General features: G+C 38.1%; 1 protein-coding gene across 3 annotated transcripts in view; it reads right to left on the bottom strand.

Annotated features, from left to right (window-relative positions):
* The window catches only part of MOXD1 (monooxygenase DBH like 1), an 80,374-nt gene that overhangs the window by 22,760 nt on the left and 31,935 nt on the right, over positions 1-25,679 (bottom strand). The window lies entirely within an intron of this gene.

The raw sequence follows: 25,679 nt of genomic DNA, 5'->3' as shown, positions 1-25,679 counted from the left end.
GACTTTGCCCTGGCACTCTCTGTCTCTCTCTGTCTCTCTCTCCATCTCTCTGTCTCTGTCTCTCTCTTTTTCACGTAGAAAAAAAAATCACATAGGCATAAACGCCTTCAGTCTCCCTCTCCACCACCTCAAAATGTTATCTTTACCCATCCCTACTGGCAGTAATAGATCATGTATCACCTATCTATCTATCTTTCTATCATCTATCATCTATCTATATGGTACAGAGCATAGTGCTAGGCACAAAGGAGGGCTCAATAAAGGATATTTTTATTTTAGTGATTAAAATCAAATTCTAACAAGAATTTTACCATTAGAACTTAGGAGAGAAAAAGTCACTGTAGTGATGCGCTCCTGTGACACTGCTCAAATTAGAAGAAGGAAACTGGTGAAAATAGAATAAGTGTAAAGTTGGTCCTGAAAGCGTGATTTAGGTGACTATGTTCCTTCCATTGTCCCTTCTGTAAGTTCCCTTAAGAACATTGTCCGGGAACCCAGAATGAGCTTAGCACATCCTAACAACCCAAAGAGCCTTATATCCAGAGGAAGTGGACGAGCCCTGTACTTAGCTTAGCTGGGCTATCGGTGTTGCCATCAGTTACAGGGTTCTTTGAACCTTCTGTTCATCTGCCAAAGAAGGCCTGGTGTGTTCCTAACTTTCCAAGAGTTCAGCTCTCTTAGAGCTCATCCACATTTGTGCTTTTAGCCCTAACTACTCAAATGCAAACAATTCATTTTAAAATCCTTGCTTTAGACAGTCATAAAGATGAAGTGTTTTCAGCTATTTTCCCCTAAGTCTCTCCATTTTGATTTTCTACATAGTTTTCTTTATATATATATATATATGTTTATATATATGAAAATCTAAGCAGCCAAAGAGAGAAGCAGTAGGCAGTGAGTAGAGATCTGAATGGGCAGCCAGGGGTTCAAGATTTTAAATCCAGCTTTTCTTTTGTGTTGCATAGAGTCCTGCCACACCTAACCCACACGTGCATTTTTAAAATCACATTCACAGAAAATGACGTTGCACATGGTTGTGTTTGCACTTGCCTCATCTCTAGAGGATCGTGTGCCCTGAAGACAGAAACTATTTTCTATTTTGCTTGAAAATGACGGTTATTGTTCAAGCATGGTTGTGTAATATATAACAAGTACACAGAAGGACAGCCCAGGATTTCTACGAGATTGTAGTTTCCACATTTAGTTTGAGCTTTTTTGCAAGCACTTATTTGGGCGCCTCAGTACTTCAAGGGGGACAGGAAACTGCTAATATGTCCATAGTAAAATATTCAGGCGCATGTGAGATTTTTGCTCTGTGCCTTCTAAGTTCAGGCAGAACCTGTAGGTTGTACCGAGCTCTACCAGGTAGGTCCTGGATAGGAGCCCTTAGGGCAAATGAGGGTTGGCTGTTGCCAAGGCAGCTACATAAACTAGAGGCCTTCATAATGGCACAGGAAGGGGGCGCTAAGAGAGGGTGGGGGGCAGAGTATGTAAGGCTGGGTGGTGCCTGTCTTAGAGGAGCTTCAAATAAACTTCTTAAAAAAGAACTCTTTAAGAACAAGTCCCTTTTGTATGTATAAAGGACGTGCTGAAGCCAACACCAAGTTGCCAAGCTAACAATGCATTCTAGGAACAATAATAGTAACATCTGTCTTTTATTTAGCACCTACTAACTACCAGCCACTATTGAGTCATTTCACATATTTCATTTACTATTTATAACAAATCTATAAGGTAAATGTTATTGTCTCCATTTTACAGATGAGAAAACTAAGACTCAGAGGTTTAGGCAGCAAGTTCAAAGTACCATGGCTAGGAAGTGGTGGATGGGGATTTGAAACTAGGCTGGTCTGATCCCAAGGTCAGTACCCTTCTGCTGCAACACGTTGTTGAAGGAAGATACATTGGAGATGCACCAATGACCTTGGAGGTTGCTACCAGTGAGCGGGCGGATGAAGGGTTTCACATAAGGCAAGTTGCCAACAGCTGTCAGGCAGATGTCAATGCCAGGAGGTGCTTTCAGAGCCACTGCTGAAAATCCCCATGCAATACTGCCATCAGGGGAGCAGTGCCGGACTGGGAGGGAGCGTCATGCCTGGGGCGTCTCCTGCCCTCCTTGTCACCCAGTCCAAGTACCCTTAGCCTCTAGGGAGAGGAGACAGACTGTGACCTTTAACTGTACTCTCTCCTAAGGAGAGCAAATAACAACGTCTCTCCTCGAAACCCAGTGAAGGCTTTAAGGAGAAATTAAATTGCAATCCAAGCCCCAGGTTACAAATGGATAGTACAGCCTAGAAAATGAGGATTTCCTAAGAAAAATACACTCATAAAACAAGAAGGAAACTTACTGCAGGCAAACCTAGGTTTGATCATAAGAAAATGTAAGAAGCCTTGGAAGAAGCAAAGCCCTTGGAAAAAAAGAATTTTTTTTCTACTGTGAGACAAAAGAGAGAAAGAAAGAGAAGTGCCTGAGAATGATACATAAGGATAACTACTGAATGAAGGGGCCACAGACGTGGGAGGAAAAATATGAGTTATCAAACTCCTGAAAAGAGGAGAATTTCTTGATAGAGAATTTTAAGTTGACCATGGGGGATAATTAAGCGAGACACCAAGAATATCCCCATGGATGGGAATAACCCGGTGGTGCAGGGTCCAGGTCCCAGGGAATGTGAGCTCCTTGATGAGAGCGGGACAGGGCCACTGGCTTACGGTGCCCAGCACAGGAGAGAGTTTCCCACAAAGCCTCCTGTCATGCTTAAGAGCCTAGTGACGTCAGTGCACGGCTACCAATCACCAAATGACGGCTGCACGTTATCTTCTGCTGCCACGACCAGTTCCACAAACATCTGAAGCAGTCATAGCACTTGAGTTTTATCCCCTGCCGTGATATCCTTCTTTTCTCCCAAGTAAGGCTGAGGCAGAGACCAGTGAGTACATCTGAGGAAGGAGAGTGAGGGGCACAAGGGGTCCATGCCTCACACTGCTTACTGGCTGAATGCAAGCACTCAACACTATGCTTTCTTGTGCTCTTGGTTAACAGTCTACAGGAAAGAATCTTCCTTTTGCATCACTGCCTTGTTTGAAACAATGGTGGAGTTCTATACTTTTGTATTTAAATATTTCGGAGACAAATAAGGCTTGTTTGTCTATCAGTGCTATAAGGGGCAGCACTTAAAAAGGATTCCCTATTTTGATTACTACTTCATAGGTGTCACGTTATTATCACAATCAAAATGGGAATGCCAAAAGTTGCCTCTATTCAAAAAAATATTACAATGATAGAAATTGTCAAAGAAGGTCATGGCAAGATAAAGTACACAAATATAAATAAATTGGTATTCCTGAGACTGTAATGAACATTTAATTGAATTTTGCTTTTAGTTGGCTATATGCCAGCAGAAGAAATAAATAAAAAGAAATATTTTTTAAAAGTGCCTATGGAAGTGGGTGGCAATGACACCCACCTGATGACATATTAAACTGTGTGATTGATCAGTGTTCTTGCACACAGATGGAATTTACAGACCTAGAACAGATGGTAGGCCTGTAGGCCCACCTTCATATGCAAAAGAAGCCAGGCAAGGATGGCCTGGCAGCTGCGGGTTATCTGTTAGCATGGGTGCACACTAAAACACAGCCGGAGAACAAAAACGCAGATGAAAAAGAGAGGGAAGCCTTCAACCTGAAGGATTTTAGCAGGTAAAACAGTCCCTTCAGTTAGTTCAAGAAACTGGAACTTTGGGATACTCTTTAGAGGACTTAGCAGTAAAAAAGAGAAGAAGAAGGGGCTTCCCTGGTGGCGCAGTGGTTGAGAGTCTGCCTGCCAATGCAGGGGACACGGGTTCGAGCCCTGGTCTGGGAGGATCCCGCATGCCGCGGAGCGGCTGGGCCCGTGAGCCACAATTGCTGAGCCTGCGCGTCTGGAGCCTGTGCTCCGCAGCGGGAGAGGCCGCGATGGTGAGAGGCCCGCGCACTGCAATGAGGAGTGGCCCCCGCTCGCCGCAACTAGAGAAAGCCCTCGCACAGAAACGAAGACCCAACACAGCTAAAAAATAAATAAATAAATAAATAAATTTATAAAAAAAAAAGAGAAGAAGAAGAAAAAAAAACAAGAGCTGCTAAGCATAGCCAAGACAAAGATGAAAATTAACACTGATGATAAAATAACCTAGACATTGAAAAGCCCCAGATATTTATACTGTTTCTCATGACCCCATCTTTTCTTGACCTCTTTAGTCAGGTCAAAGCAAAGTCCCTGGAACACACAGATTACTTCATAACTACTTATTGAATGGAAGTGAAGTGACTACTACCTTTTTCATGAAGCCAATATTAAGGAGGCTGTGTCATCAAATGCAATGCCTCCTAACTTCCTGATCATCTCAACTCCAGTGACTCATGCTGCATCCCACTTCCCTCACCATCTCCCAGAGATGCAGTCAATCAACAAGTCCAGTGAGTGCTACCTTTAAAAGGTAGCCTGATGCCAAGGAGCAACTAAGCCTGTGCGCCACAACTACTGAGCCTGCGCTGTAGAGCCCGCGAGCCACAACTACTGAGCCTACATGCCACAACTACTGAAGCCCACGTGCCTAGAGCCCGTGCTCTGCAACAAGAGAAGCCACTGCAATGAGAAGCCCGCGCGCCACAACAAAGAGTAGCCCCTGCTCACCACAACTAGAGAAAGCCCGTGCACAGCAATGAAGACCAAACACAGCCAAAATAAATAAATAAAACAAATATATTTATTTTAAAAAAAGGTAGCCTGAATGTAACCATGTTTTCTCAACTTTCAAATATCAATTACCTTAGTACTAACACTTGCAGAAAGAATCCTATTTTTTGCTTAATTCCCCTACACTGGGTTGAGCAATGTTCCTCCAAAATTCATGTCCACCTGGAACCTGAGAATGTAACCTTATTTGGAAATAGGGTCTTTGCAGATGTAATTAGTTAAGATGAGTTTCCACTGGCTTAGGATGGGTCCTAAATCCAATGACTAGTGTCTTAATAGAAGAGAGAGGAGAAGGAGATTCAGACTCAGACACACACACACACACACACACACACACACACACAGATGGCCATGTGAAGACAGAGGCAGAGACTGAAGTCAAGTTGCCACAAGCCAAGTAACCCCAGAAAGCAGCAGAAGCTGAAAGGGCCAAGGAAGGTTTCTCCCTTAGAGCCTTCTGAGAAAGCATGGTCCGGTCAACACCTTGATTTTGGAGGTGCCAAAATCTCTGGCTTCTGGCTGCCAGAGCTCTGAGAGAATAAATTTCTGCTGTTTCAAGTTACCCAGCTTGTGGTCATTTATTATGGAAGCTCTAGGAATCTAATACAGCCCCCCATCTCAATTTTTTAAAATAAAAAACTAACAATTCTCAGATTTTTACACATGTACCTAGGCCATGGTTGTCTCTGCATTTGTTTGTGATGTGAACTTATCTCAAATATACATTGTTTCCTCTTATTTGAATAGATCTGTAGATTAGTTAATAATATTGTATCAAGGGTAATTTCCTGGCTTTGATAATCAAACTAAGTAAATGTAAGATGTTAGCATTTAGGGAACTCTACTATTTTTACAACTCTTTTTGTAAGTCTGATATTATTTCAAAATAAAAAGTGTAAAAAGTAAAAAAATATAAGATTCATTATCTATAGCTAAATATATGTGTTATCTGCTTTTGTTTTTATTTTTGGCGGGTAAAAGAGAGGGGGATAAAATGCCCTTCTTGACTGGTCTAAGTATACTGAGCTCAGTGAGAAAAACAGGAGGTGATTAGAGCTCTTACGAGCAATTTTCCTATACTTCTTCTACCAAGTCTACCCATTTAAGATGTGACTTGTTGGAACATGAGTGGAACATAGCTCTCCAAAACCAACTTGCAGTTCTAATAAATTAAAAATTAAAACAAAAGGAAAGAGGTGATGGGTGGAATCTGTAATGAGCTGGAAATTTTGTAAATCCCCATCACCACTTTTCTGCCTGCCCGTTCTTGTTCCTGGCATCCCTCTTTACATACCCACCCGAGGCACAGGTTGCTGTCCCTGTAATAGCAGGTAAACCAGCTCTGACAAAGGTTATCCAAAGGGCACCTGGCTCGTAAAGTGATGCAGCCTATGAGAACATTTCAGCCAGAACTAGTAGTATAGATAGATGATTATAAGGTCATGTGACTATTTGCTTCCCTCTCTCCCTTTCTCCCTCTTTATCTTCATCCCTGATGGAGAGAACTCTTTGAGAATGACAATATATCTGACTTTTTTAAAATTAATTTATTTATTTTTGGGTGTGTTGGGTCTTCGTTTCTGTGCGAGGGCTTTCTCTAGTTGTGGCGAGCGGGGGCCACTCTTCATCGCGGTGCACGGGCCTCTCACTATCGCGGCCTCTCTTGCTGCGGAGCACAGGCTCCAGATGCGCAGGCTCAGTAATTGTGGCTCACAGGCCTAGTTGCTCCGCGGCATGTGGGATCTTCCCAGACCAGGGCTCGAACCCGTGTCCCCTGCATTGGCAGGCAGATTCTCAACCACTGCGCCACCAGGGAAGCCCCTATCTGACTTCTAAGAGGCAACCAAATTGAGCAAGAGAATGATATCACTGTCCCACAGATAATCCACTCTGAAAAAGTTCAGGGTTCAAAGCAAAACCCGACTTATTGATATGGCATCAAGAGGTCACAGCTTGAATGGACTTGGCAGCTAAAGCCCAGGAAATCATGTTCAAATCAGATGGAGATGACTAAAACAAATGAAGAAAAGGGGAAACCTGAGGGAGAGGAGATCTCTGGGAAATAATTCACTCCGTACTGCAATCCTGAATTCTCCTAGGAACTACCATCTTCATGCATGACCATGCCCGTGCAGACACAGTTGACCAGTTCAGGGATGGGTGCCCAATGCATCAATCCTTTCTGGTGATTTTCAAACTATGAAAAAGAACCCACTGCCTTCTAGAAGGTGGAGATTGTGGAAGAAGCCAGCCTGTAGTGAGATACAATAAAGTCAGCGCACAGAAAAGTGCCAAAGACAAGGCAGTCTTTGAATACCTAACTTAAGCTGTTCCTGAAACCAGCTGCGTCTCTGCCATTCTGTGGATTATTTATTCAACCTTTCCTCTTATTTCATGAGTCAGTACATTCCTTTCTATTTCCTAAGCTAGGTCAAGTTGAGTTTCTGTTACTTGCAACCAACAGCCCTGATTAATAATCACACAACTATATATCAACAACTTATCAATATGTGTGTGCGTTTATGTATGTGCTATCTGAAAATATCTTTTTTTCTCTTAGGAAACTTGCCATATAAAACTGCTTTGCTTTTGTTTTACCCTTTTATTTTAATTATTATTCTTAATTGGATCTGGGTAAGTTAATAACAAAGTTACTTCAATAAAATTCTCTTAATACGCAATATGGGGAAAAAAATCACCCCCTCTAACACACATAAATGTCTCTCTCCCTTGCTTATTGATTCCTGAAATTCCACGTAGGCACTTAGTACTAAGGCTGTTTTACTTGGTGAACATGCAAATACCCTTGAGAAAGGTAAAACATTATGATTTACAGTCATTAATTTCTGCATGTGAATTAATGAGGTACTTTTGCCAAACACTTCAAGCATATTTAAAAAAAAACAAAATAAAACAAAATTACCTTTAAGAAAGTTCATAACAGCATGCTTAGTGTATGTATTGTCTTTTGAATTTTTAATAGACTATTCATGAACTCTAAGATAGCTTCTGGCCCTATATTTATATATTAATTTTTGGTTAACTGAGATATTTAATAAGCTAGAGATCACCTACCTACTCTAAGAAAATTTAAATTAACACCTGTATGGCCAGCAAGGAGTAGTGGAATGACCTGGAGGTTTGGAGACCAAGTTCACTTCCTGCTGTGCCACTAACCAGCTGTGGGACATGACCTTGAGCAAGTCACATCACACTAGTTGTTACTTTCCATCAGGCTCTAAGGCTCTAGTTTATATACAGACTAGACATATAAACATAAATATTACATTCATTAATCCTCAAAACAACCTAATGAGCTTAGGTAACAGAATTTTCACACATTTTATAGAAATGGAAAGTAAAACACATATAAGTTAAGAAACTTGCCCAAGTGTCAGAGCCCTGATTTGACCTCTGGTGGCCTGCACCGGGAGTCGGTGCTCCTAACCACCACACTGACGTACTGGCCTCTTTACTGGCAGGGTAGTAGATGGGGCAGTGTCTACTCCACCCAGATCACTTCAGGTCCCTGTAGCCTTTACTGTGTACCCATCACCCAGGTTCTGGTGCCTAATTTCTAGGCACCAGAGGCATGATTTTGGATTCACTTTGCAAACAGCAAGAAGTACCAGAAAATGTACATTCCTCTAGGGAAGGTGAAAGGTAAGAGAATATGAATGTCTGGTAATCTTGTGTTAAATAGGACAACTCTAAACATACTTTATATTCTTCATGGGTGCTATGTACTGAATATTAGTGTCCCTGCCCCCCAAATTGATATATTAAAATCCTAACCCCCAAGCTGATGGTATTACATGTGAGACCTTTGGGAGGTGATCAAGTCATGAGGGCAGATGCTCATGAATGGGATTAGTGCCCTTATAAGAGACCCCAGAGAGCTCCCTTGCCCCTTCTTCCATGTGAGGTCACAGTGAAAAGACAGCCATCTCTGAGGAAAAGGTTCTCACCAGATAGCAAAGCTGCCAGCACCTTGGTCTTGGCCTTCCCAGCCTCCAGAACTGTGAGAAATAAATTTCTGTTGTTTAGAAGCCACCTAGTCGATGGTATTCTGTTAGAGGAGACCAAACGGGCTAAGACAATGGGATTAAGTTACACCTGGAACTACAAGGCAGTCACACCCTTGCTTGGCTTCTTCCCCTTCCCTAGCCTTACTCTGCCCCCTACTGTTGTCTCCTGGTACTTCCTTAATCGATCCTTTGTACATAAAACCTTGTCTTAAAGGACTGAATCTGGGAACCCAACCTAAAGGAGGTAGCATAATGGAAGAGCATTTTTGGACCACATTTTCTTGGGTTTGAATCTTGCTCCATTACCTTCATATTTACTTATTTTCCTTGAAATGTATTTGACATATAACATTGTGTAAATTTAAGGTGTACAACCTGCTGATTTGATACATTTATACACTGTAATATAATTGCATCAAACTTGTTAAAGACTAGATTTTAATTATTCCCACCACAAAAAAAAGGAATTGATAATTACGTGACTTTCTATCTCTGTTTCCTAGTTACTTAATGTCTCTATCTCAGTTTCTTTATCAGAAAATCAGTGATAATGAGAGTTACTCATAAGATTACTTGAGAATCAAATGGCTGGTACATATAAGGCAACAGACACCTTGTAGGTGCTCAAAAAGTGATGTATTATTATAAATTGGGTTCTGGGTTTTTAAATACATTTTTAACATTGTGCCCACATAGATAACAAGCAAAACTATGCAAATAATTTATTCACAAATGCCAGTATTTCAAAATCAAAATTTAAGGCTTTATGTTATAAATATTCAAGCAAAAAAATATCACCATGGTCAAATGTTTTATTGCAAAATATGTCATCATATGAAATACAAATTTATGTGTGCCTTGTCAATTTATTTAGGATTTGCGTTTCAAATTTGTAGCTATAAGACTGAGATGTATTTTCTCGACAGAGATCTTTTTCTGAATTACGACCACCCTCCTTTCTCCAAAAGAAACTTAGCTACATTGACACTTATGTGTGTTGATGTATAATTTTGAATATAAACGTTCCTTATCATTTTGCTCTGAAAATCTTTTCTCTCAAAGAGATGCCCTCCATTCATTCATTCATGCACTCAACTAATCAACTAAAAAACAAAAAAACAACAAAAAAAACCCCACACACCTATATCTACTCTACTGTTTGCTCTTTGTTAGGTGCCAAGGGGGGAAACAAAGATGCATCATACATGAATCTGACAGTCATATGGTTCATATTCTAGAACAGCAGAGAAGCAAAGGCCAGAGAATGATCATTTTTGGTTGCTTTCCAGCACTGATTCTCCCAGAAGATTTTCCTACCAGAATCCTGAACTGCTTAACTACACCATTGGGCTAAGAATGATTCCTACTTTCCCTGAGTGGCCTAAACCCATTTATGTGATCCCATCCTTGACATGAACTTAAATTTGTCAAATCACAGGGACTTTTCCATGGTGGCTGACAGAAGAGCTGTCCTCTCCCTTCCCCAAGATGCGAAAGAGAAAGTGTTACATCAGGAATTGAGGCTGCCATTTCCATACCATGAGGGAAAACAGCCTAAGCCTGAAGACAACACAATGGTAAGGGCCAAACTCAAAATGAAGCTGCAGCTCTTGAAACATCACAAACCTCCAGACTAACAGATTTGCCTGAAATAAACGCAAGCAGTGCTCAGTTGAAATAAAAATGGTTTGATGCTGACAGTAATTATCAATGACAATTATTTTCTTCAGTCACCCTTCATTTGTTTCTTCCCTCGCTTTAGACAAACAATGCAAACTGAGATGAGCACCCAAATCTGGATAAAGTCAGAAGCTTTCTTAATTAAGATTTCTGAAAAAAAAAAAAAAAAGAGTTCCCCAAATATTAGCTAATGGCTGAGTCTCTGGTTCTATAACATATTTGAAAGCCGATTTTTTTTCATGAGAACACTGAATATTTAGAATATGTCACAGCAATATGGCTTATCCTATTTCATATTTCTCATCTTCAAAATATCCTTCAAGCTACTTTCCAGTCACAACATTCATCCTACTCTACACCTCCTACACATCCTACCTGAATTATACCAATAGCCACATACTTATCTTCTTAAATGTTTAGGAGCTTGCTTTCTGGACCACACTCCATATCCCAGCCAAACCATCTTCACAGATTACTACTTTTCACACTGTAAATCTGAATAACATTCAATGGCTCCGTACCACCCATCTGGTAGCTGATCAAGTCCACACTTCTTTTTCTGACATCCGGGGCCCTCTGTCATTGGCTGCGTGTTAGTTACACAGCCCTACATGCATGAATTTCCATCCATAAGAATCACTTCTCTTTATGCATCATGTTTGTTCTTACCTCCATGATTTCATTAGCACTGTTTTCTCCACCCAATACATTACCCTTACTCAACTTTGCTTGTTAAAATCGTACTCATTCTTGAAAGCCCAGCTTTTGTTTTCCCTGGATTCCTTCTCTGATTATTTTGGCTCACATTTGCCTTGTTTCTCTGAACTTCTTTTGGGAGGCAATACTCTGTGGTAGCTTGAAGCCAAAGACTTGGTTTAGAAGCCAATGTCCAGAGCTTACCAGCTGTGTGACCTGAGGCAAATTGCTTAACCTTACTGAAACTCAGTGTTCTTATTTATAAAATGTAAATACAAACCAACTTTTAATCCATTATAAAAGTAAAGGAAAATATGTGTCTAGCACATAATAATTCGTAGTAAGATGTTGAAAACTCTACTCAGTTCTGTATAACTTAGCACATCTATCATTTTTTCCTTATTGGATGCAATAATTTCATACATGAGCTTTTTTCTCCCTACTTGGAGTAGCAACTCATTGTCCTACCGCTTGCTGACAATTCATTACATGGAGCAGACTTCTTCAAAGTCTTTATTATTTCTGTGCTTTAATTAAGAAAACAGAACATCAAGACTAGTTATTGCTAGTTATTCTCTGACATGTAATTTCTAACTTACTTGTAAGTGTGAGCTGTTTTTAAACAGTGAATTGAAGTTTTAGGTAAACTTGCATTTCAGATTCTGGCAATTCATGGAATCAAAAGTACATACTGTTTATATAAAATAGATATGATTTGCTGTTTCATACTGCAGAAAAATGGTTCAGAGAACTTATCCAACAGTGCTATTAGTCAGTGCATGCTATTCGGTGCAGCAATACATATATCAAAGGTATGAGTATAACTGGATTTCTGCCAATCCTATGCAGGGTAGAGAGACACACGTGGACCAACATGTTTTATGAAGGATAAAAACTGCAGAAATGGGGGATATCTGATAGGAACATAGCTCAACATCACAGAATGACAGGGGAGACAGAACAGTGCAATAAAAATGCATGGACACTCCAACTTTATCTAAAGTGACCCATCCTCCTACTGTGGAGAAGTGGACTATACGTTAATAGAGGAAAGAATTGGAAGCAACACTCAGCTGAGCAAACACTAAATTAACACTAAGTAAACACTAAATTACCAAAATAATGAGGAAAATATTCGCAACATTTATGTCAAGCAAAGGGCCAATTCCCTTGATATAAAAAAGGTCTGATAAACAAACAAAAAGACAATAGTAGAAACAGGCAAAGTTACATGAGTGAAAAGTATATAGCAAAGAGATACAAGTGGTTACAAATAGAGAAAAAGATGTTAAAAGTAATTCATAACTAAATAAATGGAAATAAAAACAACATACTCTTTCACCTATCAGATTGGCAACATGTTAGAAGTTTGTTAAAAGGCAATGTCGGAGAGTGGACTGAATGCTGTATCCCCCAAAAATTCATCCATTGAAGTCCCCATCCCCAAAGTGACTATATTTGGAGAGAGAGCCTTTATGGAGGTAATTAAGGTTAAATGAGGTCATAAGTGTAGGGCCCTAATCCAATAGGATTAGTGTCTTTATAAGAGACAGGAGAGTGCTCTCTTTCTCTTTCTCTCTCTTTCTCTCTCTGCCATGGGAGGACACAATGAGAAAAGAGCCATCTACAACCCAAGAGAAGAGGCCTCAGAGTGAAACTTACCTTGCTAGCATCTTGATCTTGGACCTCGTAGCCTCCAGAACTGTGGGAAATAAATATCTGTTGTTTAAGCCACCCTAGTCTATGATATTTTGTTATGGCAGCCTGAGCAAACTAAGGCAGACAGGAAGTATGTAATCGCAGAAAACTGAAAATATTTAACGTTATTAATTAAATTATATTAAATTCAGACAATGGACTACTACACAGTCATAAAAGAATTAAATAGATCTGTACATACTGAAGTGAAACATTTTCCAAGAGATAGTTAAATGTAAAAAGCAAGTGTCAAAATATATAGTTTAATTCCTTTGAAGTCTAAAAATAAAAACAAGAAAAAATATATATGTAAAGAGAGAGGACTTAAAATGTAAACAGAAATAGACATAAAGGTGTATGATTCATATGCATAGGAAATTTCAGAAAAATACAAGAAAACATTAATGATGGCTTATGAGAAGCAGAACTTGCATGGTAGAAATTAGAACTCTTTGCTTTTCACTTTATAGCCTTCTGTATTTGAGTTGTTTACACTGAAGAAATATTAATTTTATAATATATTTTTAAAATTCTGGGTTCATCACTTATTAGTTGAACGGCTCCTGACAAGGTAATTAATTGAGTCTTTTTTTCCTACCTCATAAGGTGATTGTGAGAATCACATGAGATATTAGAAACTCCTACACAGTGCATGGTATATACAAACATCATCAAATATTAGTTCTCATATTTCCTATCCATAATCTATCTAGGATACTTCCTTGAATGTTACATATATATCACATTTGTGTTATGCCATTACACTTGAATATATAATACAGAGTCCCCAAAAATGTAAAAAATGTTTATTTCCCTAATCTTGAGTCAGTGCAACAACAGTCTGTTTCCTCTCATGATTTTTTAATTTAAAATTAGTTATTTACAGTAATAATTGACCAGGATGGAACAACATACTGTTCCTCTGAGAACCCAATTATAGCGTCCGAATTTTTAAGCCCTTAGAATAAGAGAGTTTTCTTCCCCAAACCTGCTGTTAAGACTTTCCGGCCCACTGGCAGATGTCACTGAGTTGGCTTCACCTCTGAACAGACACAGCTCCTGCTGGGAGGGTCCCAGAAAAGACACCGAGACCTTTCCTTGGTTCTGCATCAAACATTTTCTGTCTCCCTGGATTGTTTTTGCTTTTTGGTCTCCTTTGAAGCTACAGTTGCTGGTCTGCTTTTTGTTTTTGTTGTTGTTGTGTGTGCGTTTTTTTTTTTAATGGTTTAAAGGCCTAATAATTCCATCCATGAAAGGACGGAACTCAATTACTAACAGATGATCCACATGATAAAATGCCATAGCCCCAAATTAGGGGAAAGAAAAAATTTAGTTTTTCATTTAGCCCAATACAACTGACATGTAAAAATAACTGATTTAATTCTGCATATTTTAAAACTAACTCTTCAAGACTTGTTTCCACATCCTGAAACTTCTAGTACCTGTGTTTATATATAATTTATCATAATAATTTTGGCAGATTTAAGTAAAGTGTATTATTTTAGCATTGATTCATCATAATTTAAGGATTGTTTTTCCTGGAGAAATTTAATAGATGGGCCAACTTTTTTTTTTCCTCTAGGAGTACGGAAATAATCTTTACATGGCATTTTTTATTTCTTCAGGCATAGTTTAAAGATTAGATGTAATTGTAAGCAATACAAATGAATAACACTGCCTCATGCAGAATTCTATGTTGGCTTTTATCCAGAGGTGTAGAATTCACTGCTCTTTAAATTTAAATTAAATTTAAGTTTAAGGCATAGTCTATTTTTTTATCTTGTAATGAAAGTAGGAGAAACTGATGTTAAGTATTTTTCTCTAAGATACAAAATAATGTCGCTTTAGAGCTGGTAGTAAATGTAGGTTTCCAAATCATAATTCACTTCATTGAATTTTGGCCCTTTCTATGACGTGTCTACAAGTAGCACAGCAGAACTGTTCAGTTCAGCCCATAAATTAGATACATAATCCACAGTGCCACACATTCAAAGTTCATTTGTTTCAGGGATAAGAGATAATTTACTGATAATTCACCATCACTGACTTGAATTTAGATTTGAGTCATTCATCCAACAAGCATTCATTAAGCACCATTGTCAGGACCTGTACCCAGAACTGAAGGTCTAAGGATGAGCATGGCACAACTGTCCTGGGGCTTAACTTCTAAGGTCAGGTAAAAAGATGCGTCCCATAGGAAATATATAGGTGCTATAGCATCCGTAATAGCTATCATTTGTATTTATGTGTACCAAGCACATTACACATACTATCACATTTCATTTCATTTCATCTTCATACCATCCAGAGACAGGTATTATTGTCTCATTTTATAGACAAGGAAATTGAGGCACAGTTAAGTCAATGGAACAAACTCACACGGCTGCTGAGTAGCAGGCTTGAATTTGCACCCAGGGCTGCCTAGCTTAAGTCCCATTCTCTGGGGGACAGTTCTTGTCTCCCTTTCTTATCCACACAGACTGCAGTGGGGATCTGAAGGGGGAGCTATGGTTAGAAAAAGAATTGGAATAAGGGTCAAAAATAATTTTGTACTTTAACACTACAGTACTGTTTCAAAGAGTCATTTGATTTTATTTATGGAACTTTGCCCTCTGGTTGGAAAAAGGGTGATAAAAATAATAAAAAAGAAGGTGAGGGCTTCCCTGGTGGTACAGTGGTTGAGAATATGCCTGCTAATGCAGGGGACACGGGTTCGAGCCCTGGTCTGGGAGGATCCCACATGCCGCGGAGCAACTGGGCCCGTGAGCCACAGCTGCTGAGCCTGTGCGTCTGGAGCCTGTGCTCCGCAACAAGAGAGGCCACGATAGTGAGAGGCCCACGCACCGCGATGAGGAGTGGCCCCCGCTTGCCGCAACTAGAGAAAACCCTAGCACAGAAACGAAGACCCAATATAGCAATCAATCAATCAATCAATCAATAAAAATAAATTAAAAAAAAAAGTTTAACCTTAAGTCAATATAAATATGAAAAAAAAAAGAAGGTGATCTCACAGAATTTGTTATTAGCCATTACTACAATTAAGAAATACATATGGGGACTTCCCTGGCAGTCCAGTGGTTGAGACTCCGTGCTTCCACTGCAGGGGGCACGGGTTCCATCCCTGGTCGGGGAACTAAGATCCCGCATGCCATGCGGTCAAAAAAATTTTTTTTTAATTTTAAATAAAAAATTTTTTTAAAGATTAAAAGAAATACGTATGTATAGTCTTTACATTTCAGGAAAGTTAAACAAATACCAGCGGATGGCTTTTATAATTCTGGCTCCCCTCTTTGTTTCTTTCTTATTCTCTACATGTTTAAACATGAGGCCTCCATAAAAAAGAAGTCCTCATTTATAGGGCAATTCCATGAAAAGGGGAAAACAACAAAACGAAGAGTGTCTCACTCAGGCTATGGCTGAGTTAACACTGCTCTTCTGTGGGTGAACCTCCACTCTAGATGGATAACCCCTCCTCCACGAAGCCTTCGCTTGGCTTAGTAAACAGGATCACACTGAATTCACCTTTTCAAAGCCCTTCAGTCTCCTGCTGCCTTCTAGCTATTTGAATAAATAAGTCTTCTCCTCTAGATGTAGGTTTCTGGAAAGCAAAGCAAGTATCTCATTAATCTTTTAAGTTATTTGCTTGCTTCTGATTTTAAAAAGTTTATACCTATAGAAAATAACATCATTTATAATAACCACCCAGAATTAATTAGCATATTGTCATTTTTACTTTGTTGTTCCTCTTTGCCCCCACTAAATCCAGCATATTTCTCTCTTCTCACTAGGCACTCAATGGTGACCTGAATGATAAACTCAGGCATTCAGAGTCTCAAGGAATAACTCACGGGTCATTAGTCTTAACAGGTCTGATCTTCTTTTTCCTAAACATGGTCTCCATCTTCTTTAAATTAAATCTCAAATAACTTTTGCAATCAGTACTTTTTATCAGAGCTTAAATAGTCTTAGGTCTGCTGTTATAGTAATTACACACAAAATGGATCTATTTATGAGAGAAACATAAAAAGCATGGGTGATTTATTCCATATTCTTCTCAATCAGATAAAAGCCACACTCAATCTAAACTTCATTATTCACTACCTTCATAGGTATTCATATGAGAGAAATGTGCAGTTTCAGAAATGTGGCCAATCTCCTTTCTTGGCAGTTGAAAGAAGAAACCTAAAAATGATCTGATAAATCGAGTTATGATAATGGTTCCAAGAAAGAACTCGTCATCTTCTCTCCCCCATGAACCATCTCTTCCTTTGGATTTTTATTCATCTTAACCCCTGACATCAAATGAGCTGCCAAGTGTTTCAACTTCCACTTCTACAACAACACTTGTGTGTATTCTCTCCTTATTTCCCAAGCCACTCTCCCAGTGGAGGCTTTTTCCTCTCACGTATACTTGTCCTAGATTAGAGGCTAAACTCCTATCTCTAATCTTCTGTATTCTAAAATCTCAACAACAAATCATGCCATTCCTCTAGTCAGAATGCAACAGTTCCGCTCTGCCTCAAGAGAAACTCACTTTTCAACCTCCTACCCATGCTCCATAGGATTCTGTCACAAGATCCTCAAACATTACTAGGAAGATCTGTTCTCTGCGCCTGTGGTCATGGCATTCCAGCCTCCTCAATCCTGAATCTGGCAAAACTGAAATGTATCCATCAGAGCTTGAGCTTTCAGTAGGATAGCTAGCTGTTTTAAACACCCCTCAGTTGGAAAACATCTGGATTCTCAAAACTTAAACATACCTTCAAATGTACTGATAAGCTCGGTAAGAAATTAAGGGAAATTTCTCAAAGGTAAATTTATATGTATATATGTTTGAATCAAAGTGATAAACAAAAACAGAAACTGAGGCTCCTATGAGAATGTATGTCTATACTATGATCCTAGAGTCTCCGGGAATAACGGTGAGAGGATAGGCTGATTGAATGATAGGAGAGGGGAGCCTGAACTTGACACATATCTCTTCCCCCTCCCCCATTTAGACATAGAATCTGGACCCCTCAATTTGATACAACTCCAGTGAAATGTAGGCTAGAAAAATCTAAATGCTACCAAAGGCAGCCAATGAAAAAACCTGCTTCTGCCACAAATCTGGGTTAATATGTCCTCCCCAAATTCATATGTTGAAGTCCTAACCTCCAATGTGATGGTATTTGAAGATGGGGCTTTGGGGAGGTAATTAGGGTTAAATAAAGTCACAGGGGTAGGACCCTCATGTTGGAATTAAAGGCTTATAAGAAGAAACACCAGAGAGTTTGCTTTCTCTCTTTCTTTCTTCCTGTGCTTGCACAAAGAAGAGGTCATATGGGCACACAGTGAGATGGCAGCTGTCTACAAGCGAAAAGAAGAGGTCTGGAAATGAAACCCACATTACTGGCACCTTGATCTTGGATTTCCTAGCCTCCAGAACTGTGAGAAATAAATTTCTGTTGTTTACCAGTTTTCTATCACACCTCTATATGAATAGCTTAAAATTAAAGGGTTGGCAAGATGTGAAGTAACTGGAATTCTAATACACTGCTGATGGGAATATAAAATGGTACCACTACCTTGAAAAACTACTTGGCAGCTTCCTAAATAATTAAACATACACACCATGCAGTCCAGCTATTCCACTACTAGATATGTATCCAAGAGTAATAAAAATATATGTCCATACGAAGACTTGTAAAAGAGCGTTCGTAGTAGCTTTGTATGTGATAGCTAATCCCAGTATGGTTTTAATTTGCACTTCCTTAATGAGTAACGATGTTGAGCAGTGTCTCAAGACATTGGACATCAATTATACCTCAGCAAACCTGTTAAAAATCACACCATGCAACACCACTATACTCCCTCTAGAATGGCTAAAAATGGAAAGCACTGGTGATATCAAGTATTTACAAGGATACAGAGCAACTAGAACCATTACACACTTTGAAAAACTGTCCTGTATCTAGGTTGAAACTGTATTCTTGGGGCAAGAGTAATGGTATGCCAATCCCAAGGGCAGACATCAAATGGCCTTATAGTTTCTACTTTCTTGCTTGGAACATTGCCACCATCTTTGAACAAGCTCAATCTGGACTTCTGGAGAACATGCTACTATAAAGGAGAGCCCACTTCCCAGCTGAGGACTCCTAGACCAGCCTACAAAGAGCTGACTCTCAACCACATGCGACAGCCCAGCCACCATTAAAGAACCGCCTACACAACCCAAGCTGGTTACAGACCTATGAATAAGCAAAGCAATAAACAGAAGAACACCTGCCAGCTGATCTGTAAACTATAATAAATGTGTATTTATTTAAAGCCTTTGAATTTCGGGGTGGTTTGGGACACAGCAATAGCTAACTGAGACAAACAAATAAAAAATCTGGAATATACAGACAAACACTATATCACACAAAGATGAAAATGAACACATGATTTTCTACACGCAAAAGCACAGCTACTCACACAGCATGTTGAGGAAAAGAAGGCAGACACAAAAGAGTCTGAATATCTGATTCTCTCTGCATGAAGTTCAAAACAGGCAAAGTTAATAAACAATGATTGAAGTCAGAATAGTGGTTATGTCTGGAGAGAAACAGTACCTGGAAGGGATCTCAAGGGCCACTTCCAGGGGAGAGGTCATGTTCTCATTTCTTGATCTTGACTCTGATTCCATGAGTCAGTTCACCTTCTGAAAATCCAGTGAGTCATATACTAGTGTTTGTACACTTTTATATATGTAACTCAGTAAAAGGATTTTTTAAAAAGGAATCGGTAAGGAATTGAACAGCAAATTCACCAAAGAGGTAATATAAATAAAAAGAGCATCAGTCTCTCACTGAAAAAAGCAAGTTAAAGCACTCATAAATACTAGTTTTCATCCATTAGTAGGCAATGAACTTAAAAGACTGAAATATTCAGTACTTGAGAGGGAATGAGGAAATATCGGCACATTGCTAGTGTGTAAACTTTAGAAAGTAATCTAATGAATAAATTAAAATTTGTAATGCAGATAACCTTTACTCAAGGTTAAAGTTTATGAATCTATAAACTCATTTATTTAATCTATAAACTATTTAATCTATAAAGTAGTTAAAATCTATAAAATCTATAACTATTTAATCTATCTATAAACTATTTAATATACAAACTCATTCATTTATGAATCTATCCTACAGAAATGAAACCACTAATACATAAGCATATACTTACAAGACTATTTATTGAAGCACTGTTCATAGCAGCAAAAAAAATTTAAATCGCCTTGAATGCACATCAATTGTGGATCACTGCAAGAATTGTGGTTTATACGTAATAGGGAACTTAATTATATAAATATTAAAGTGTATGTATTATTACAGTTTGACCTGCAATGATAAGGGTGGTAATTTGAAAAAGCAAATTTCAAAGTAATATAGATATATAGTGATCCTACTTTTGTTTCAAAAAAGAAGGGATATTAACTCAATAAAATCCTATATAATTCTGTAATTTTTTCCTTGAGCATAAAGTTATAGAAATTAACAAATAAGTCTGTTAACATTGGTTACCCCAGAGAAGTGGAATTTGGAAGAAGGGGGACACCGCTATTGTTTCTTTTATACAGTTCACTTTTTTCTTGTTGTAACAAGTTTTCATTACATCGAAAATGAAATATGTACACACGTTAGAAAATACTTTTTTAAAAAACTCCCAGCATTTAAATTAAAAATAAGAACATCTATTCACTTCATTAAATGCAGTTTTCAAATTTTATATCCAATCAGCACAGGTAGACACAAACATTATACAAAATAGACCCCCAAAAAGAAGAAAAAGCTAAAGCATTCTCTTGAGAAACAGTGCACAGCACAAACTCCTTAATCTTTCAACTAATGAGGGATAAAATTTTAACAGTTGTGATCTCTTTTCAAGATTGTTAAAGGTCAGTCCAGGAGGACATCATATCACATACAAATTTCATATGATTATTAATTCAAGCTGAAGAAGAAATAGTCTGTAAAATATCTTTTAGCACTTGGAACAAATACACTTTGAAATAAAGTGACCAACCCAAAAATCCGTTGGAATTATTTGCTATATGAGTGGAAAATATTACTCAGAGTACTGACATTTCCTGTTTATCATTTAAAAAAAGAACTTAGTTATCTAACCTTGTAAATTTAATTCAGTTGTGAATCCTACAACTTCTTGCAATGAGAGCTTGCCTTACATAACAAATAAGATACGTTTGGCAGGCTAGTTCTTAGAGGAACCAAGCTTTATCTTAAAAGTGAATATAGAAACAAAAAGTAAAGATAGTAGAAAGAGTGAACTGCAAATTATAAAGAGCTAATATACCATATGAAATCCAGTTGGATATAAATATATTTCAATGTTTACCTCTTTTTAATGTCTCAGAAAACTCAATGAGATCAAAGTGAGTTTCACAACTGCTCTAAATTACTGGACAATTACATTTAAGTAATTTAGAGCTTTTCCAAAAGCTCTAAAAGTTCTTTCATTAGGGATTATTAAAAGATGACTGAGTAGAAAGGGATATAACTCTTGGGTATATTTTTTACCTTAAAATTGTTTTGTATTTCATATACTGAAAGACGCAGATAAATAACAGCAATTTGGGATTCATGACCTAAATTTGAATCATAGTTTCAATTAATTAACTGGATGAGGAAGGCAGTTTTTTTTTCACGAGACTTCATTTTCTGCAACCATGAAATAAATGATGACAAAAGCAAACAGAAGGTTTAGAGTGTCAGAGTAAAATATATCATATGCCTTTAGAGCAGATGCTCTACAAGCATTTTCAAATAATTAGTCTGTGAATAGGTAGTGTCTCCATTTTGCCAATGAGGAAAGTGACATCCAGAGAAGTTATGTTTAAGTCACCCAAGGTCACACAAGTGGCAAATGGGAGAGCCAGGATTTGAAACCAGCTCTAAGTGACCATGAAAACAAGGTCCTCGATACTTAGGTTCATATAAGTTAAATAAATTGTGTAAGCTCCCACTGCTAGACTACAGCAATATGTTTTACAATATTAAATCCTCTGGGACATTAGGAAAGTCATCTAATTTTTCTGAGCCTCAGTTTACTCATCTGCAAAATGACATAAGTAGTAAGTAAAGCACAGTGCCTGGTACCTAAAGAACAATCAACAAATATTTGTTTTTGAAAATTCAATATTCTTAAAGCACTTTCAGAGTAATCTTGAGAAGACAGGAACTATTACTTCCATTTTGCATATGGGCATATACTGATACCAAGATCATAAAAGGTAAGAGGGGCATATTCAATAACAGGCCACGGTATTTACTGCTGTGATGAAACTGTGTTCAATTTCCATTCAAAAGGACTAATTTGCCTTGAAGCCATGAAGTTAAAATCAGCTATTGTGGAGAAAATATCCAATTTCATTAATAAAGATAAATTTGGAAAGTCTATGGAATATTTTAATAATTATGAGAAACATTCATCTTTGGAGGGTGGTTTTAAAGAAATATTTTTTCAAAGCTCAGGCAACAAATAAATAAACTATCTCTTGAGATCTTTTCTAGGTCCATGATTCAACAAAATGAACAGCTAAGTGATACAAACCTCTTGTATAAAGAAGCCCACACACATTACATACTTGTAAACTACTGGGAAAACTCGACTGATGTTGACAATGCGAATGGATATCCAACAAACTCAATAGTCAAGTCACCCTACAGTGAATAGAGCTCTAGGGAAGACCTCTCACTTCCATGAGAACTGAAAGGCCATCACTCTCTTCTGAGGAAGTGTCTGCAGCTTTTCTTTAAAGAGCTAAATGGTTACATGCATATGTGTGCAATTAAGAGGTAGCCTTGGTTTCTATTTTGGAGTGTATGATGCAACTTGCCAGAGTTCTAACATTAAGTAAAACTATAAGTTCATGACTGGGGATAAAGCTACACAATGGTATCATTCAAGATAAAATCAGTGACCCCATTTAGGTAGTGAAGGCCACAGTCTACAGTCCCTTTCAATATTTGACACTAGGGGCTTTGGTGTAGTATGCCTAAGGCATTCTCTGATCAAAAAATGCAGTTACCCTGACAACAAGTAACTGCAGGGATTCTGCATTCTAATCTGACATGACTATGAATTTAAAGTTCAGCCAGCCGCTGCTGGTTAGCTCTAGCATAGGCAGATGTTGGCTGGAGCATCAAGGATTCTTTGAGACATTTCTTCCTTGGGGAAAAGTATACAAACAGGAGAATTATCAGCAATGAGTAAGTTATGTAACTTCTCTGGGCTTCAGTTTCCTAAAATGAGGATAATACTACTACCTACTTCCTAGGGGTTTTTTTTATGAGGATTGATGACTCACAGAATGTACAGTGTTGTCAGTAAATGTTGTCTTTCATCTAGTTTCATGTTGGCGCTTAAGCACGTGAACAGGGAGGCTGCCTCCGAGTCGTCCTCACCACACCTGGATCCTCACCTAAGATCCAACTGGTTGTACTTTCCCCAAATGATTCTTTCCACACAGCATGAGACTGTGCCCAAAACTCTACTTCTCTCTCCCTTCTTTTTGCCTCAACTGCCTGTACTTTGTAGTTTGACACCATGTTCGCTTGCCAGCTCTGGGGTTTCTCTGTTATGCATGTGTGCATCTCTTCTCCCCATCTAGATTGGAAGGTCATTGGGGTGAAAGGTTATGTCTTATATTGCTTTGTATCTGACAAAAGACGTAGAATTTTCTCAAGTGGACACTCATTAGACACTCATTGATTCTTCTTTGCGATTTAGAGGATAGTAGGAAGGTATATTTCTAGCTGATTAAGCATACTGTGTATTAAGTACACATCTGATTTCTGAAACATATCACAAACAAAGTGCCTCTCCTATATTCTCAGGACTTCTCACGCCAAGCTAAAAGGCTGAAAGGCTCTAGCATCTATGTACTCAATAACAGTTATTTACATGGTCTGGCCGTTAGTCAATATTTAAGATTCCACATAGAGCAATTCAGTGGGATTTCAGTGATGAAAAGATGTCTCTTTGTTGGTAATGGAATGCATTCAAAAGTCAGGAAGGTGGTCTTCCATATACAGTTTCCAAAATGGATCCATTACATTATAAGCATTAATGTACAGAGTTAACTTCGAGGTGTCTATTTCCCTAGAACATAAGTCTTTTTTCCTTCGTAGAAGAAAGTATCCCTTATATCTGAATTAGTTCATGTTGAAATTTTATAATGAATGTCAGCTGTGGCTTCAGGAAACAGCTGGCATTTTCGCCTCTCCACTTCCACAAAAAATGTGCAATGCATCAGGAATAAACTATCTCAAAACCATAAATTGCTTAAACCTTCATGTGCAGACAACTAACAGTGCATTTCAATAGTAGATGTTTGACGTGTGTTCAATTTTTACAACATTTGTTGAATAAAACAGTGTATTACTATAAAAATATGCACCGATGCTATGTAATATGAAGAGCATTTTACGAGGTGCTATAAAATCTAATTTAAGTATGGTCTCCTGGGAAATTTTAATACATATAAAACAGTGATTCTCAACCACAGAGTTCATATCAAGATCATTTAAGGAACTTTTCCAAATGACAGCAACAACTGCCACTAACGTAAGGGCCTGGACTGCATCCCTAAAGATTCTATCCACATGGTTCTAATGTGTACCCTAGGTTAGGAATCAAGAAAAATATAATTATTCAATGAAGCAAGACACAACCATAACTTTTTTGATATGTGAGTGTAATACTCTTCTTCATAAAATAGATATATTATTAAACTCTTAGGTATAATCTGAATTTTTGATGTAGAAATACATTCATTTTAAATGCACTGAGAGGCCTGATATTTTAAAGAACACAACTGTGCAGCCTTATAAACTTGAATAGTAAATAACTGATTTATTTAAACTAAGTTTCTACCACATATATACTTTTCTCTACTAATTACTAAAAGCTCCATTCATAAAAACTATAAGAAATTTCAATGTTGCATTAAAAAGGAAATAATGGGTGTCATCCTGTTTTGAAAAGTATAGAATTTTTCACATTGAAAATAGACATCAAAATAAAATTGGCATGTTATATCCCATGAGAACACACACACACACACACACACACACACACACACACAAATTATCTTCATTCTTTTTATAATTTTTAGTATAACTTTTTATTACAGTTTATTTAATAAATTGTATGAATGTGTCGATTTATTTTATACATTTCCAGTTTTATCAATTTCAGTATTTCACTAAAGTCATAGAATTTTAAGGGTTAAAGATCACTTAGAACAACCTCTTGGTTACATAGATTTATAGTCTTTGACTTGTGTTATTAACATGAATTCAATCTCTTGAGAAGCACTGTGGTGCATCCACATGAATGATCAGCTGACCAATGCTTACTGCAGGATTAGAACCCACACTCAGTCTGGTTCTTAAGCCACTCGGAGATATCAACACTTCAAGACCTCTCTCCAACAACATGGCTCTTCTTGTTTTTAGGGTACTTTTCTCTAGGCACTTTGCCATACATTTAACTTCCAAATGGAAATGTTAGTATTTTTTCTCACATTGCCAGTGAAGGGCAATAAAGTAGGTCATTGCCGTTATTTTCACTTAACTCCAAAGAGGATTGTAACTCAGCTTATAGAGAAGGCTATGGGCTTGTTTCCAATGATCCTTATGCTACAAGACATGTCCAATAAGATTAGCAAGCTACCTTCTTTCCACTGAAGTTCCTGTCTCCCTAACATCATCTCTGAGATCTAACGTTCCGTGTCCTTTTGTATCCATATGTATAATCTTTCACCTAATCAGCCTAACTCGAATCTTATTTAAATGACT

This window comes from Balaenoptera acutorostrata, chromosome 14 (assembly GCF_949987535.1).
Source record: "Balaenoptera acutorostrata chromosome 14, mBalAcu1.1, whole genome shotgun sequence".
NCBI classification, from domain to species: domain Eukaryota; kingdom Metazoa; phylum Chordata; class Mammalia; order Artiodactyla; family Balaenopteridae; genus Balaenoptera; species Balaenoptera acutorostrata.
Note: the sequence above shows the minus strand (reverse complement) of the source record. Positions and strands in the feature narration are given on the sequence as shown.